The sequence below is a fragment of the Bos indicus x Bos taurus genome, chromosome 9, assembly GCF_003369695.1.
Source record: "Bos indicus x Bos taurus breed Angus x Brahman F1 hybrid chromosome 9, Bos_hybrid_MaternalHap_v2.0, whole genome shotgun sequence".
Lineage (NCBI taxonomy): Eukaryota > Metazoa > Chordata > Mammalia > Artiodactyla > Bovidae > Bos > Bos indicus x Bos taurus.
Window position 1 is genome coordinate 13749486 of NC_040084.1, and position 16401 is coordinate 13765886.

Below are 16401 nucleotides of genomic sequence, written 5' to 3' on the forward strand. Positions count from 1 at the left end.
CTTTTTCATGCTAGTTAACTGTCTGTAATGTGGTTTTTATTTCAGTTGCTATGATATTATAGTTCTTCTTGCTTCTTCTGTCTGCCTCTGATGGAGGGGGCTAAGAGTATTGTGTAAGCTTCCTGATGGAAGGGACTGGTGGTGGGAAAAACTGGATCTTGCTCTGGTGGGCAAGGCCTTCCTCAGTAAAGTTTTAATCTAATTATCTGCTGATTGTTGGGGTTGATCAGTCCCTGGTACTCCCTGGTAGTTTTTTGGCCTCAGGCGACCCAACCCTCAGGTCTACTGGCTCTATGGTCAGGTTAATGGTGATCTCCATGAGGGTTTACATCAAGGGGGACCTTCCCAGACTGCTGCTGCCAGTGTCCCCATCCCTGTGGTGAGTCCCTGGTGACACATGCCTCCACAGGAGATCTTCCAACACGAGGAGGAAGTTTTAGGTCAGTCTCCTGGTGAGTCTGGAGAAGGCAATGGCAACCCACTGTGGTACTCTTGCCCAGAAAATCCCATGGATGGAGGAGCCTGATAGGCTGCAGCCCATGGGGTCACTGAGAGTTGGAGATGACTGAACGACTTCACTTTCACTTTTCACTTTCATGCATTGGAGAAGGAAATAGCAACCCACTCCAGTGTTCTTGCCTGGAGAATCCCAGGGACAGGGGAGCCTGGTGGGCTGCCGTCTATGGGGTCGCACAGAGTTGGACACGACTGAAGTGACTTAGTAGCAGCAGCAGCATGGTGAGTCACTTCTCTTTCCTCTGAGTCTTGGTGCATGCAAGATTTTGTTTGTGCCCTCCACGACTGGAGTCTCTGTTTCCCCTTGTCCTCTGCAGATCTTGTAATCAAATCCCACTGGCCTTCAAGGCCAGATTCTGTGGGAACTCCCAGTGTCTTCTTTAGATCCCCAGGCTGGGAAGCCTGATGTGGGGTTCAGAACCTTCACAACAGTGAAAGAACTTCTTTGGTATTACCATTCTCCAGTCTGTGGGTCACCCACTTGGCGGGTATGGGATTTGATTTTATCGTGGTTGTGCCCCTCCTACAGTCTTGCTGTGGCTTCTTCTTTGTCTTTGGGCATGGAGTATTTTTTTTGGGGGGGGGGGTAGGTTCCAGCATCCTCCTGCCAATGGTTGTTCAGCAGCTAGTTGTGACTTTGGTGCTCTCGCAGGATGAGATGAGTGCACGTTCTTCTACTCTGCCATCTGAAACTGAAAAAAACAACTTTCAATTTAATTACTCATTTTCAAACTATGAAGTGAAGTGAAGTTGTTCAGTCGTGTCCAACTCTTTGCGACCCCATGGACTGTAGCCTACCAGGTTCCTCCGTCCACGGGATTTTCCAGGCAAGAGTGCTGGAGTGGGTTGCCATTTCCTTCTCTGGGGGATCTTCCGAACCCAGGGATTGAACCCAGGTCTCCAACATTGTAGGCAGACGCTTTACCATTAACTAAATAGACACCTTAGAGAATGACAAATGCTTTTTCTGGTGTCTTTATTTGAGCATGATTTTTTCTGGATTTTCCAGAGATCTATAATTTAATAGAATTATTATTCTTTCCGTTGTTCCAAGTTCACAGCATTAGCCAGTAGGAGTCCCTTCAAATTAGCTCTCATAACCTTATGACCAACCCCACTAACATTTGACAGCTTCTTGCTGTCTATCATCACACACATCACCTGTACTATCATCTGTACCATCCCTGCCCCAGTCTTGGAATCAACTATTTAAGTAGGAATAGTATTAAGGACTAAGACATGACATGAGTGCTACAATGGTAATATTTGCTGCTAAAGACTAAAAATATTTTTCTCAAATGTTTTTTAATAAGCACTGGCAGCTGAAATTTCAAGAATGTGTTCACTGGGATATACTCTGGTATAGTTAGAATGCTTGTTAAGGACAAATGTTTATTAACCACCAGCCTAAAAGTAGAATAAAGTCCTCTATGAAAAGTAAGAATGTTTTTTTTGTTGCCATTGTTATAATGAAGTCTTCTAAGTGACTCTTTACTTTTGAAAAAGTTCACTATTGAGATTTCGTGATTCCCAAATCTATGAAGAGATTAAAATACTGGCAGAATGTCACAGAATGTAAAAGGCATAAGTAAATAAAATGAGAAGGCTATAAATTCTTATAAGGGACAATTAAATCAGTATTCTTTAAAGAGAGTATCACTCTATATTGGCAACGTATTTCTTAAGATACAGCTTGATTTGGTAGTGAATATTTCAAATAAGCTTGTATTAGTATTTCCTGTGTGACTTTGTAATGGAAACATTAAACTAAAAAAGGGACCTTAAGACTTCCAAGAAACTCCAGATTTTTAAAGGTAGACATATTTTGAATGAATCTGACTGAATCTAATTTTGAAAGACAAGTGGATTCAGGAATGAGTCTCTCTATTCACATGACCCCTGGTCTGGAAAAATAGCTGTAAAGACAAAGCCAACTTAAAAAATCCTAGAATTTGTCCGAGAATCTATATTTAAGACATATATATGAAAGAAAACAAGCTAGAAATTAGTTTATGAGCATAAACGAACAGAAAAGAGTGAGATATCACTTTGAAGTATGAAACAAGTACTGAATGGTTAGGACATTAAGGTATAATTTTTGAAGTGCTTTACTTTCTATGTTCTAGTTTCAGTTAAACATTTTTTCTCAATTCTTTAATTTTTATGAACATAGTTATCAAATTCTCAATTCACTTAACCTTTCAAATCTTCAGGAAAAGAATCCCATGGAACAATTCCACAGGGAGCCAGACACATTTGCCCAGTCTTCTTGCCACGACCTCCCCAGCGTTTCTGCCTTTGCTACCCTGGGTGGGAAACTTGCCTGCTCATCCTTCAAGCCCAGGTGGGTTTATGACTCAGCGTCTCCCACCAGGGATCCTTATGATACTAAGTCCTGGAAGCTGTTCCTCTCAACTCTCTCTGCTTCTGAACGACTGTCACTCAGATTGATCTGTGACTCAGAGTCCTTCCAGGATTTTGGGTCACCAACTGTGAACAGGGTTGAAGAGAGAGTCAAGAAGAGCTGTCTTCATGTAGCTCTCCACATGGGGTCCTGTCTTGGGGCTGCTGGCCCCAGGGAGGAGAAGCTACACTCCACTGAAGATGGAGGGGAGGGAAGGCTGCTGTGGGTCCAGGATCACCAGCTTGTTGCATGAACAGATTACAAGCAACACGCTTACTTATGCACTTACTCATCAAGCTGCTGCCTGGCACTGAGCAGACGGGCAAACACCACACATCGTCCAAAAGGACAGTGGAGGCCATGCTTTCTGATTCATCTTCACCCCATAAACTGTCAATAAAAATGCTTATTTATTATTCTTCCAAATACAACTGATTTTTATCTATAATTATTTCTTTAAAGTAAGAAACAGTGAGTCAACTGAAGAAAGGGCTATGACCTTGAGCTAGGGAACTGTGACACTGAGCCGAGAAAAGGGGCCTGTGGGGATAAGCCTGGGCCTCGCAGGACTGGACCCGGTCAGTGAACCTTCTCCAGAAATGTTCTGCAGTGCTGCACACATTGCTCATTGATGGTCTCAAAGTCAGAGTTGTGATTTTCAATGATAGTGATTTTCAATAATGAGTTGTTTCTCTGGATCATAGCTCCCAAATAGTTCAATTTTCACTTTGTAGTTTTTAACTTGATAACTTTTTCTGTTCAAATCTCTTTAATTGATTTCACCCATATGTGGTATACAGTCAAAAGTGGAAATCGTTTTAGGTAATCTGTGGGGCAATATGACTCATGGGACTATCATGCTTTTTCATTGAAGCCTGTCCCCTAATAATCAGGAGGGTTTCCTAGTTCATACATGGTTGTCAATGCATGGCCTATCCTCCAACTATCTGAAATGGTTTGATCAGTTACAGGTTTCCTAAAAACTGCTTCTGCAATGGGTGATAGAGAGATGTTACCCAGACACACAAAGAACACCAATTTGATCATCTGCTAGCACACCCTCCCTCACTCCTAGAAGTAATAATTAAGATGCCTGAATGAATGACATCCTTGCCTTGCGTTAAAGTGAAATTAAAGGCAGCAAGTCTTCAGTTCCCAGCCAATTTAGTTATTATGTTTATCAGAGTTTAACAGCGTCTAAGAATAGGAGAATTGTGCCTAAGTTCAGTTTTCTTATGTGATATTTTTGTTAAGACACAGTTTTAAAATTTGTGAAAAATCTTATAATTTGAGGGCCTTAGTTATCAAATGGCCATATCTATAAGTTTGGCCAACAGATAGAAAACAGAACTCTTTCAATTCAGAAATTTCAACCACAATCATCATTGAATAATGTCTCCAGAACTTTTAATTTATCTTTGTATAAAGAAGCAGAATATAAAAATGTTTACATTTAATGCATGCTTTTTTTGGATTCTGTTTGAAATGAATCCTTTCCCTTTGCTTGAGCTTTAAATGTCTTAGACTTAAAGTGTATAGCTGTTTTCTAGTCTTCTATTGTCAGGGTAGGTTTTATATCATTTTTTTTTCTTTTCTGCTTTTGCATTTGTTTTGTGGCTTGTGATTGATGGGTAAATATTTCTTAGAAATTTGGGGGATAGAACCATGCAAATTATTTGGAATAGATATTAATTATTGTTCAAAGAAACCCACACTCCACTTCAGACTTCTGAGGTCTTCCCACCTTCAACCATGTTATTTCAGACATATGAGTTTCAATTCAAGACAGAATAAAGATAAGTAAAAGAAATAATTTATGGAAGTAAGAAATACTTTCTACTTAGTGTCTATGTTTTCCATCTGATAGAAGGACGTACATTAGAATACTTAACTATTAAATAAGAAATAACTTGCCCTTTGCATCAAATTGAATAACTACAGGTTCAAGTTAGATACTTTTTGCTAAATCTTATTCTCTTTGATTAAGGTCTCTTAACCACAGGTGTGTGTATATCTTTATTCACATTATATCTATATGTCTGTTATCTGTTACTATGGGCTGAAGATTAAAAACCATGTTATTAAACATCTTCAACCATAGAATTCCCTGACTTCTGAGTCTAGGAAGGAAAATAGGGACCTCCATTGTCCCAGGAAAGTGTTCACCTACTTTTAAAACTATTTTGCTACTCTCTGATACATGGGTGTCTTCATTTCAGCTTTTATGAAGCCCTTGGACCCAACTGTCTCCATGTTTTCTTTTGAAGCCATTCTCATGATTTACAAACCACATGTTCGTGCTGCAGGCAGGGTTGATGCATTGTCTTCATACCTTACATAGAAGCCTTGGTGTCAGTCACACCACAAAACCTCACGAGGATGAGGTCAGTTTGTTCTGAGTAGCACAGTGCTAGGAGAAACTTTTCATTATGTTCCCTACAGTTCTTTAAACAACTGAAACGTGGTTCATCCATAACTACTTCCTATGATTTAAAATGCTGAGGGTTTAACAAAAAAATTTACTGAATAGTACTGTCAGTTTAACAACCTCTTATGTCTACTTTGAGAATATTTACATTCCAGATGAGAAATTATATTAATAGAAAAGTTTTATTTTAAAAATATAAACTGCATGGAAACATATTAATGAAAATAAATAGATTTTTCTCCATGAAGTTAATGCTTTCTAAAAGTTTAAGGATTTAGATTTATCTATGCTTTATAATATTTTTAAATTCAGGTTTTCATAGCTAATTAAAAATAGAATTCAAATCACAGAATCTAAATCTCAGAGTATTAGATATTGCAATGTTTTGCTTTGGCAATTTTGCAATTATTACAATGTTATATAATAATAAAAGTCTTAGAAAATCTGGAAAAAATGTATCTGCTGCTGCTAAGTCACTTCAGTTGTGTCCGACCATGTTCGACCCCAAAGACGGCAGCCCACCAGGCTCCCCTGTCCCTGGGATTCTCCAGGCAAGAACACTGGAGTGGGTTGCCATGTCCTTCTCCAATGCATGAAAGTGAAAGTGAAAGTGAAGTCACTCAGTCGTGTCCGACTCTTAGCGACCCCATGGACTGCAGCCCACCAGGCTCCTCTGTCCATGGAATGTTCCAGGCAAGAGTACTGGAGTGGGGTGCCATTGCCTTCTCCAAAAAATGTATCTAAGGTGAGGTTAATAGAGATGAGCTTAATTTTCACAATGTGGTGAAGAATTGATAGAAATGCAAGTAAGGACATTAAAATCATAAGAAAGATTCATACAGTAATGCCTGACCTTAAATCTAACATTTGCAGATGTGTTTTATAAATTTTGGAAGAATTTTTAAAGAATACTCCAAACCAACCCAAAAGTCAACACTTTGTAAAGGATGATACAGTAATGTAAACATGTGATGGTCATCAACAATGAGTTTCTTAGAAGGTATTTGAAAAAATGCAAATTTGCAAAAAAAACTGACTTCCAAAATTATATCTTAAATTTAATTGGCTTTAAATATTAATATTACTATAAAGTATATACATATATTAATTAATTTAATAAAGAGTAAATTCTATGTCCCAGGTACTGTAACAGGCACTGGGGATATAAATTAGCATAATTGAGCTATGTTGGAAATGGATTTGTACAGCAATTAAAAGTAATTTTGGCTGTAGATAAGGAAAACTTGACTATTAGCACTTTAAATGAATAGTTTTCACTTCCTGAGGATTTTTGGAGTTAGGAGGCTGCTGACTTTGGGTCAATGGCACCGAATGGTAGAACTGTTCTTATGGTCATTTTTCATGCTTGTGAGTTTAAGGCATTGACATTGTGACTATTTTAAAAGGAGCTGTGCTAATAACATGTTTTCTTTCTATCAGGAAAACAAATGCTTTCTTAGATGTCACCTAGAAAAAGTCCATTTATTTATTATTGGTCAAAACTTGTCACATGCCCACTTTTAGCTTCAAAGGGAACTATAACTGAATATTTAGTTTTTCGACTTCTGTGATGGAGATGGATGGAATATCAAATTGGGTTAATTTGTCAATAAGGTCTACTGTAAGCCCTTTCCCACTTGAAAAGTAATGACATATATAATAAGGAATCCAACTATATTTTTCAGCACCTAGAGAGTGATATGACTGATAAACTTTCTATACTCTAGCAATTGTGGTATAGCAGGAAGAAGGGCTCTACTAGGAAGTTAGAATATACTTGTGAAGATAAAGTAGAAGTTACTGCAGTGAATTTCTGTGTATTTTTAAAGAGGGTAATTTTAACATGGAATAGCATAATAATATATATATATATTTTTTGTCTTTGACTTTGTGGGAGTTAAATACATATATTTTAAACATTTTTTTTAATCTTTTTCCAAAGTGCTTTCTATTCAAATAAACAGGAATTAGGTATTGTGTGTGTTATTTGCTCAGTCGGGTCTAATTCTTTGTGATCCTGTGGACTGCAGCCCACCAGGCTCCTCTGTCCATGGAATTTCTACAGGAGAGGAGTGGGTAGCCATTCCCTTCCCCAAGGGATCTTCCTGACGCAGAGATTGAATCTGGGTCTTTTGCATTGCAGGCAGATTCTTTACTGTTTGAACCACCAGGGAAGCCTCCCCTCTGCCCCCGCTGCAATTTTCAGATACTATAAAAATTCAGTTGTTGTTGAGGAGGAAACTGAGGCACACTGACCTCCCACTCCAGGCCTCTATGACCGTCCGAGGTCTAGCCTAAATCCTCCTGCTCTTTGGCTCCAATGGAATGCTCTGCATGCCGGCAGCCTTCTGCAGGGGAGGGTCTCAGAAACCCATCTGGGGGCCTGCGTCAGGAGTTAGGTATTGTTTTATCTTAACTATAAACATAAAGTTTTATAATGGCAGTTTATATTAGACAAGCTATTATTTAGAGAAGAATAATAAATTCTTGGTGAAGAAATTCAACAAGTTGAAGGCACTGGAGAGTGATCCAAAGCAGGCAGAAACAGGAATATAGACACTTGAAAAAGGAAACTGCACTGGATGAGTTTTACAGTTATGAATTTTCTTCCTGTGGGCCTTCTCCTTAAGCGTGACATGGAATGGCTGGGATTCAAGCACAAAGTTGCAGTCTTATTGGCTCAAGGAGTCAAAGAATGGAGTTCGATGACGCCAAGGTAGAAAATGAGTGAGGGGAAGCTTTCTGGAAAGGGAGATAATTGTGGTGGAGGCCCCAGAGCTGCCGACAAACTCTATGATCAGCCCTTGAACTGCACATACATGAGGGAATGCACCAGACCTGTCAGAATGGAAAACAGTAGAGATTTCAGTTGCTTATTGAAGGAGCCAGAGTTTGAAATTCAAGTCCAAAAAAGTTAACTGACTACTAGAACAAAAATCAACACTAAGAAAAAACTGACAGAATACAGGCTATCAAGATGCATAATTCATAATGATTAGCATGAATTTAAATGTAAAGAAACAGGAAAATATGACCCATAGACAAGATAGAAAGCAGCAAAGAGAAACCAACCCCAGGATGACTCAGATGTTTGAATTAATGAAAAAGTTTTTCTTTTTAACCTATTGTAAATATTTTCATGGGTTGGAACAAAAATATGTCATAATAAATGAACAGATGGGGAATCTCAGCAGAAAAATGGAAACTATAAAAGAAAACCAAATAAAAACTGTAAAACTGACAATGAAATATTTGAAATGAAAAATTTGAACTGGATGGGCTTAATACCAGATTGGAAATTAGAGAATGTGGAGAGAAAGCAATAGAACAGGGGGGAAACTAAGGGAAATAATCCAGCTCCCAAAATGTATTGCTTAAATCATAAGACTTGAGAGTTGACATTACTCTTTGATCCATGAATTGCAGAATAGATGGGTTAGCAGGCCTGAAAACGTTAATTCATTGTATATCTCTTGTATATCAGATCCCTTGGATGACCTGATACATTGTCAATGAGCAGTAATGTTTTGAAAGGAATCTTTCTCTGAGTATTAGTGCTCAATAATGAGCTTATTTTTTTTTAGATATACTTTATTTTATTTTTTAACTTTACAATATTGTATTGGTTTTGCCATATATCAACACGAATCCGCCACAGGTATACACGTGTTGTTCAGCAAACCATGTTGTAAAAAGATGCGCTATCATCCAGGCTTTGTTGTTCCATTTATAGGGAAGAATTGTTAAGGACTTAGAATTTTCAGACTGTCAAATGAGCACTGGCTTCAACTTAAAGTCACCAGCTGCATTAGCTTCTAACAAGAGAGTCAACCTGTTCTTTGAAACTTTGAAGCCAGTCATTGATTTCTGCTTCCTAGCAGTGAAAGTCCTAGATGGCACCTTCTTCCAATAGAAGGCCATTTTGTTTGCATTGAAAATCTCTTGTCTAATAAAGCCACCTCATGAATTATTTTAACTAGTTCTTCTGGACCACATGCTGTAGCTTCCACATCAGCTTTTTCCTGGTGCACTTTTAGTTATAGAGATGGCTAGTTTCATTAGACCCCTCGAACCAACCTCTGCTAGCTTTAAACTTTTCTTTTGCAGCTTCCTCACCTATCTCAGCCTTTGCAGAATTGAAGCGAGTTAGGGCCTTGCTCTGGATTCAACTTTGGCTTAAGGGAGTTACTGTGTCTATTTGATCTTCTATTCAGACCACTAAACCTTTCCTCATATTAGCTTTCAGCCTATCTTGGCCTTTCAATATGCCTTCCTCACTAAGCGTAATCATTTCTAGCTTTTGATTTAAAGCAAGAGATGGAATTCTTTCTTTCCCTTAAACACTTAAAGGCCATTGTAGGGTTATTAATTGGCCTAATTTCAATATGGTGGTGTTTTGGGGAATGGGGAGGTTTAAGGAGAAGGAGAGAGATGGAGAAAAGGCCAGTCATTGGAGCAGTTAGAACATACACATTTATCAGTTAAATTCGTCATTTTATGTAGGTACAATTTGTGGTGTTCCAAAACAAACACAATGGTAACATCAAAGATCATTGATCACGGATTACCATAACATATATAATAATAATGAAAAGGTTTGAAAAATTGTGAGAATTACCAAAAGGTAATGCAGAGACATCAAGTGAGCAAATGCTGTTAAAGATGGTGCCAATACACTTGCTAGGTTCAGGTTTACCACCAAACTTCAATTTATAAAAACTGCAATATCTGTGAAGCACAGTAAACAAACCCAATAAGGAGTGCTTATAGCCTAAAATGCATGTAATTGTAGGACAAGAATGAAAAAAGAACAGTGAGGGAATGGGCCACAAAAAGGATGTGAAGACATCATGTCTAAAAATTTTCCAAACTGGTGACAAGCATAAACTTAACATACAAGACTCTTAGCAAAATCCAAGAGGACAAATAAAAATAAAGCCACACTTGGCAACATTGTAGTCGAACTGCTGAGATCCAAATTTACAGAAAATATCTTGAAAGCCACTTGAAAAATTGATATAACTATTGATGGTGGTGGGAGAAGGCAATGGCACCCCACTCCAGTACTCTTGCCTGGAACATCCCATGGATGGAGGAGTCTGGTGGGCTGCAGTCCACGGGGTTGCTAGGAGTCAGGTACGACTGAGCGACTTCACTTTCACTTTTCACTTTCATGCATTGGAGAAGGAAATGGCAACCCACTCCAGTGTTCTTGCCTGGAGAATCCCAGGGACGGGGGAGCCTGGTGGGCTGCCGTCTATGGAGTTGCACAGAGTCGGACACAACTGACGTGACTTAGCAGCAGCAGCATTGATGGTGGTATATACATAACTGTTCCTCATCAGAAACAATGGATGCCCACAGACAATGAAGTAGCATATTTAAATGCTGAAAATAAGCAGAAAATGTTCTGCCAATCCAGTGATATAACCAGTGGGAAAAATATATATATATATTTTAAGTGAAGGCAAAATTAAGAAATTTTCAGGCTTAAAATAAAATTGAATTAGTCACATCAGTCCTGCCTTACAGGAAATGTTAAAGCAAGGTCTTCAGTCTGAAGAGAAATGACTAGAAAATCTAGTCTTGAATCTACAGAAGGAAAGGAATGGCACAAGAAGGAGTAAACATGCAGCTAAACAAAAAAAAAAATCTTCTTTTAATTTCTTTTTTCTCAAGTGTTTACATAGAAGTTTAATTGCTTTTAAATTTTGTAGATATTTCTCATTGTTTAAATTTTTAAAAATTGAAGCTAATCAGGTTTTGATCTCAGCAGTATAAATTATAAAATCATAGAGAAATTCAAAAATAGTTTCATTAATCTTAGAAATATGGTATTCTTTGTAACAAAAATTCATATTTTAAAAAATAAGAGGAGATAACAACCTGTATTTACAGTTTATTCTGTCCTGAGTTACTGCTTCACTACATATCTAATCAGTATTTATCTTATTGAATATGAGACCATTCAAAGAATTTTTCAAATACTGAAAACCATTACACAAAACTTATTCATCTCTGATATTTACAAAGCGCATATTTGATATTCAGAATTTTTTTTTTTGAGATTTTGGATTAATTGTATTTTCAAATAAGACTTTTCTCAGAGTTTTTGTTATATATATATTTTAAATTGTGAAAGCATGGTAACACATTTACAGGAGACTTGGAAAATATAGAAGAAGTGTACATATAGCTCCACTATATATTACAATTCTTATTTAAATAGATGAATTAAGATTTTTAGCTGTAGTTTCAATATCAAACTCTCAAAAATTAATAGAATGAATATAAAGAGAAGTGGAAGGATAGAGTAGACTTGAAACAGCACTATGAACCAATTCAACATAATTAAGATTTATACAATTCTCACACAACAGTCAGATACAAATTCTATTCAAGTTTCCATAGACTAGGAGACACTGGAACATTTCCAGGGACATAAAACATGCAACTTATTTTCTTCTAATTTCTTTAAAAGACATATAACTATTTAAGGGAAAAATTATAGCAGAGAATTATGAAGTTTAAAATGAATGAACGTGTAACATAAATGACAACAATAACACAAAGTTTGAGTGGGAGAGTGTAAATAGAAGTATGTTATTTTTACATTTGATGTGAAATAGTATGACTTTAACCCTCTGTTCAGTTCAATTTAGTTCAGTTCAGTCGCTCAGTCGTGTCCGACTCTTTGCGCCCCATGAATCGCAGCACGCCAGGCCTCCCTGTCCATCACCAACTCCCGGAGTTCACTCAGACTCACGTCCATTGAGTCAGTGATGCCATCCAGCCATCTCATCCTCTGTCGTCCCCTTCTCCTCCTGCCCCTATCCCGCCCAGCAACAGAGTCTTTTCCAATGAGTCAACTCTTTGCATGAGGTGGCTAAAGTACTGGAGTTTCAGCTTTAGCATCATTCCTTCCAAAGAAATCCCAGGGCTGATCTCCTTCAGAATGGACTGGTTGGATCTCCTTGCAGTCCAAGGGACTCTCAAGAGTCTTCTCCAACACCACAGTTCAAAAGCATCAATTCTTCGGTGCTCAGCCTTCTTCACAGTCCAACTCTCACATCCATACATGACCACAGGAAAAACCATAGCCTTGACTAGACGGACCTTTGTTGGCAAAGTAATGTCTCTGCTTTTGAATATGCTATCTGGGTTGGTCATAACTGTTCTTCCAAGGAGTAAGCATCTTTTAATTTCATGGCTGCTGTCACCATCTGCAGTGATTTTGGAGCCCCCAAAAATAAAGTCTGACACTGTTTCCACTGTTTCCCCATCTATTTCCCATGAAGTGATGGGACCAGATGCCATGATCTTTGTTTTCTGAATGTTGAGCTTTAAGCCAACTTTTTCACTCTGCCCTTTCACTTTCATCAAGAGGCTTTTGAGTTCCTCTTCACTTTCTGCCATAAGGGTGGTGTCATCTGCATATCTGAGGTTATTGATATTTCTCCCATCAGTCTTGATTCCAGTTTGTGCTTCTTCCAGCCCAGTGTTTCTCATGATGTACTCTGCATATACATTAAATAAGCAGGGTGACAATATACAGCCTTGCCATACTCCTTTTCCTATTTGGAACCAGTCTGTTGTTCCATGTCCAGTTCTAACTGTTGCTTCCTGACCTGCATACAAATTTCTCAAGAGGCAGATCAGGTGGTCTGGTATTCCCATCTCTTTCAGAATTTTCCACAGTTTGTTGTGATCTATACAGTCAAAGGCTTTGGCATAGTAAATAAAGCAGAAATAGATGTTTTTCTGGAACTCTCTTGCTTTTTCCATGATCCAGCGGATGTTGGCAATTTGATCTCTGGTTCCTCTGCCTTTTCTAAAACCAGCTTGAACATCAGGAAGTTCACGGTTCACATATTGCTGAAGCCTGGCTTGGAGAATTTTGAGCATTACTTTACTAGCGTGTGAGATGAGTGCAATTGTGCAGTAGTTTGAGCATCTTTGGCATTGCCTTTCTTTGGGATTGGAATGAAAACTGACCTTTTCCAGTCCTGTGGCCACTGCTGAGTTTTCCAAATTTGCTGGCATATTGAGTGAAGCACTTTCACAGCATCATCTTTCAGGATTTGGAATAGCTCAACTGGAATTCCATCACCTCCACTAGCTTTGTTCGTAGTGATGTTTTCTTTTTTTTTTTTTTTTAATTAAAAAAAATTTTTTTTAATTTAATATTATTTTTAAACTTTACATTATTGTATTAGTTTTGCCAAATATCAAAATGAATCCGCCACAGGTATACATGTGTTCCCCATCCTGAACCCTCCTCCCTCCTCCCTCCCCATACCACCCCCCTGGGTCGTCCCAGTGCACTAGCCCCAAGCATCCAGTATCGTGCATCGAACCTGGACTGGCAACTTGTTTCTTACATGATATTTTACATGTTTCAATGTCATTCTCCCAAATCTTCCCACCCTCTCCCTCTCGCACAGAGTCCATAAGGCTGTTCTATACATCAGTGTCTCTTTTGCTGTCTCGTACACCGGGTTATTGTTACCATCTTTCTAAATTCCATATATATGCGTTAGTATACTGTATTGATGTTTTTCCTTCTGGCTTACTTCACTCTGTATAATAGGCTCCAGTTTCATCCACCTCATTAGAACTGATTCAAATGTATTCTTTTTAATGGCTGAGTAATACTCCATTGTGTATATGTACCACAGCTTTCTTATCCATTCATCTGGGCGTAGTGATGTTTTCTAAGGCCCACTTGACTTCACATTCCAGGATGTCTGGCTCTAGGTCAGTGATCACACCATTGTGATTATCTGGGTTGTGAAGATTTTTTTTTGTACAGTTCTTCTGTGTATTCTTGCCATCTCTTCTTAATATCTTCTGCTTCTGCTAGGTCCATACCATTTCCGTCCTTTATCGAGCCCATCTTTGCATGAAATGTTCCCTTGGTATCTCTAATTTTCTTGAATAGATCTCTAGTCTTTCCCATTCTGTTGTTTTCCTCTATTTCTTTGCATTGATCGCTGAGGAAGGCTTTCTTATCTCTTCTTGCTATTGTTTGGAACTCTGCATTCAGATGCTTATATCTTTCCTTTTCTCCTTTGCTTTTCACTTCTCTTCTTTTCACAGCTATTTGTAAGGCCTCCTGAGACAGCCATTTTGCTTTTTTGCATTTCTTTTCCATGGGGATGGTCTTGATCCCTGTCTCATGTACAATGTCACAAACCTCATTCCATAGTTCATCAGGCGCTCTATCTATCAGATCTAGGCCCTTAAATCTATTTCTCACTTCCACTGTATAATCCATAAGGGATTTGATTTAGGTCATACCTGAATGGTCTAGTGGTTTTCCCTATTTTCTTTAAGTCTGAATTTGGCAATAAGGAGTTCATGATCTGAGCCACAGTCAGCTCCTGGTCTTGTTTTTGTTGGCTGTATAGAGTTTCTCCATCTTTGGCTGCAAAGAATATAATCAATCTGATTTCGGTGTTGACCATCTGGTGATGTCCTTGTGTAGAGCCTTCTCTTGTGTTGCTGGAAGAGTGTGTTTTTTATGACCAGTGCATTTTCTTGGCAAAACTCTATTAGTCTTTGCCTTGCTTCATTCCATATTCCAAGGCCAAATTTGCCTGTTACTCCTCATGACAATTTAAGGATGAATATTTTAATCCCTACAGATTCACAAAAAATAATGCAGAGATATAGTTTCTTAGCCAATTAAAAATTTAAAATGGATTACTAAAAACAGTCTAATCATTTAAATGAAGGCAGAAAAATAAGAGCAAAGAATAAAAAACACAGAGTACAAATAAAATGCATAGTGAAGTGAAGTTGCTCAGTTGTGTCGACTCTTTGCGACCCTGAGGAGCCTACCAGGCTCTTCCCTCCATGGGATTCTCCAGGCAAGAATACTGGAGTGGGTTGTCATTTCCTTTTCTAGGGGATCTTCCCGACCCAGGGATCGAACCAGGGTCTCCTGCATTGCGGGCAGAAGCTTTAACCTCTGAGCCACCAGGGAACTAAATGCAACTGTATCAATAACTGCATTATATATCAATAACTAACATTCCAATGAAAAGACATTATAAGACTAGATAAAAAGACAAAACTCAATCATACACTCCCTATGAGAGACACATTTTAGATATAAAGATTAGATAAGCTGAACTTTTTAACTTTATTCTCTTTTATTACCTTCTCTTATTTGGATGGATGAAGATAAACCATTAAAACATTAACTATAAGAATCAGTTCAATTCAGTCACTCAGTCGTGTTTGACTCTTTGCGACCCCATAGACTGCAGCACTCCAGGCTTCCCCATCCATCACCAAATCCTGGAATTTACCCAAACTCATGTCCATTGCATCAGTGATGCCATCCAACCATCTCATCCTCTGTCGTCCCCTTCTCCTCCTGCCTTCAATTTTTCCCAGCATCAGGGTCTTCAGTGAGTCAGTTCCTTGCATCAAGTGGCCAAAGTATTGGAGCTTCAGCTTCAGCATCAGTCCTTCCAATGAATATTCAGGACTGATTTCCTTTAGAATGGACTGGTTGGCTCTCCTTGCAGTCCAAGGGACTCTCAAGGGTCTTCTCCAACACAAAAGCATCGATTCTTTATGCTTTCAACTTTCTTTTCTCTACTTTCTTTATAGTCCAACTCTCACATCCATACATGACACCTGGAAAAACCATAGCTTTGACTAGATGGACCTTTCTTAGCAAAGTAATGTCTCTGCCTTTTACTATGCTCTCTAGGTTGATCATAGCTTTTCTTCCAAGGAGCAAGTGTGTCTTAATTTCATGGCTGCAGTCACCCTCTGCAGTGATTTTGGAGAACAAGAAAATAAAGTCTGTCACTGTTTTTATTGTTTCTCCATCTATTTGCCATAAAGTGATGGCACTGGATGCTATGATCTTAGTTTTTTGAATGTTGAGTTTTAAGCCAGCTGTTTTGCTCTCCTCTTTTACTTTCATCAAGAGGCTCTTTCATTCCTCTTCAGTTTCTGCCACAAGGATGGTGTCATCTGCGAATCAGAGGTTATTGATATAAGAATAGTATTAGACTAAAGGGATTTCAAGTCA

The 16401-nt window shown here is 38.4% G+C and overlaps 1 pseudogene; it reads right to left on the reverse strand.

The window, feature by feature from the left end:
* Positions 1-3499: 3499 nt before the first annotated feature.
* The window catches only part of LOC113898878, a 78060-nt pseudogene continuing 65158 nt past the window's right edge, over positions 3500-16401 (reverse strand).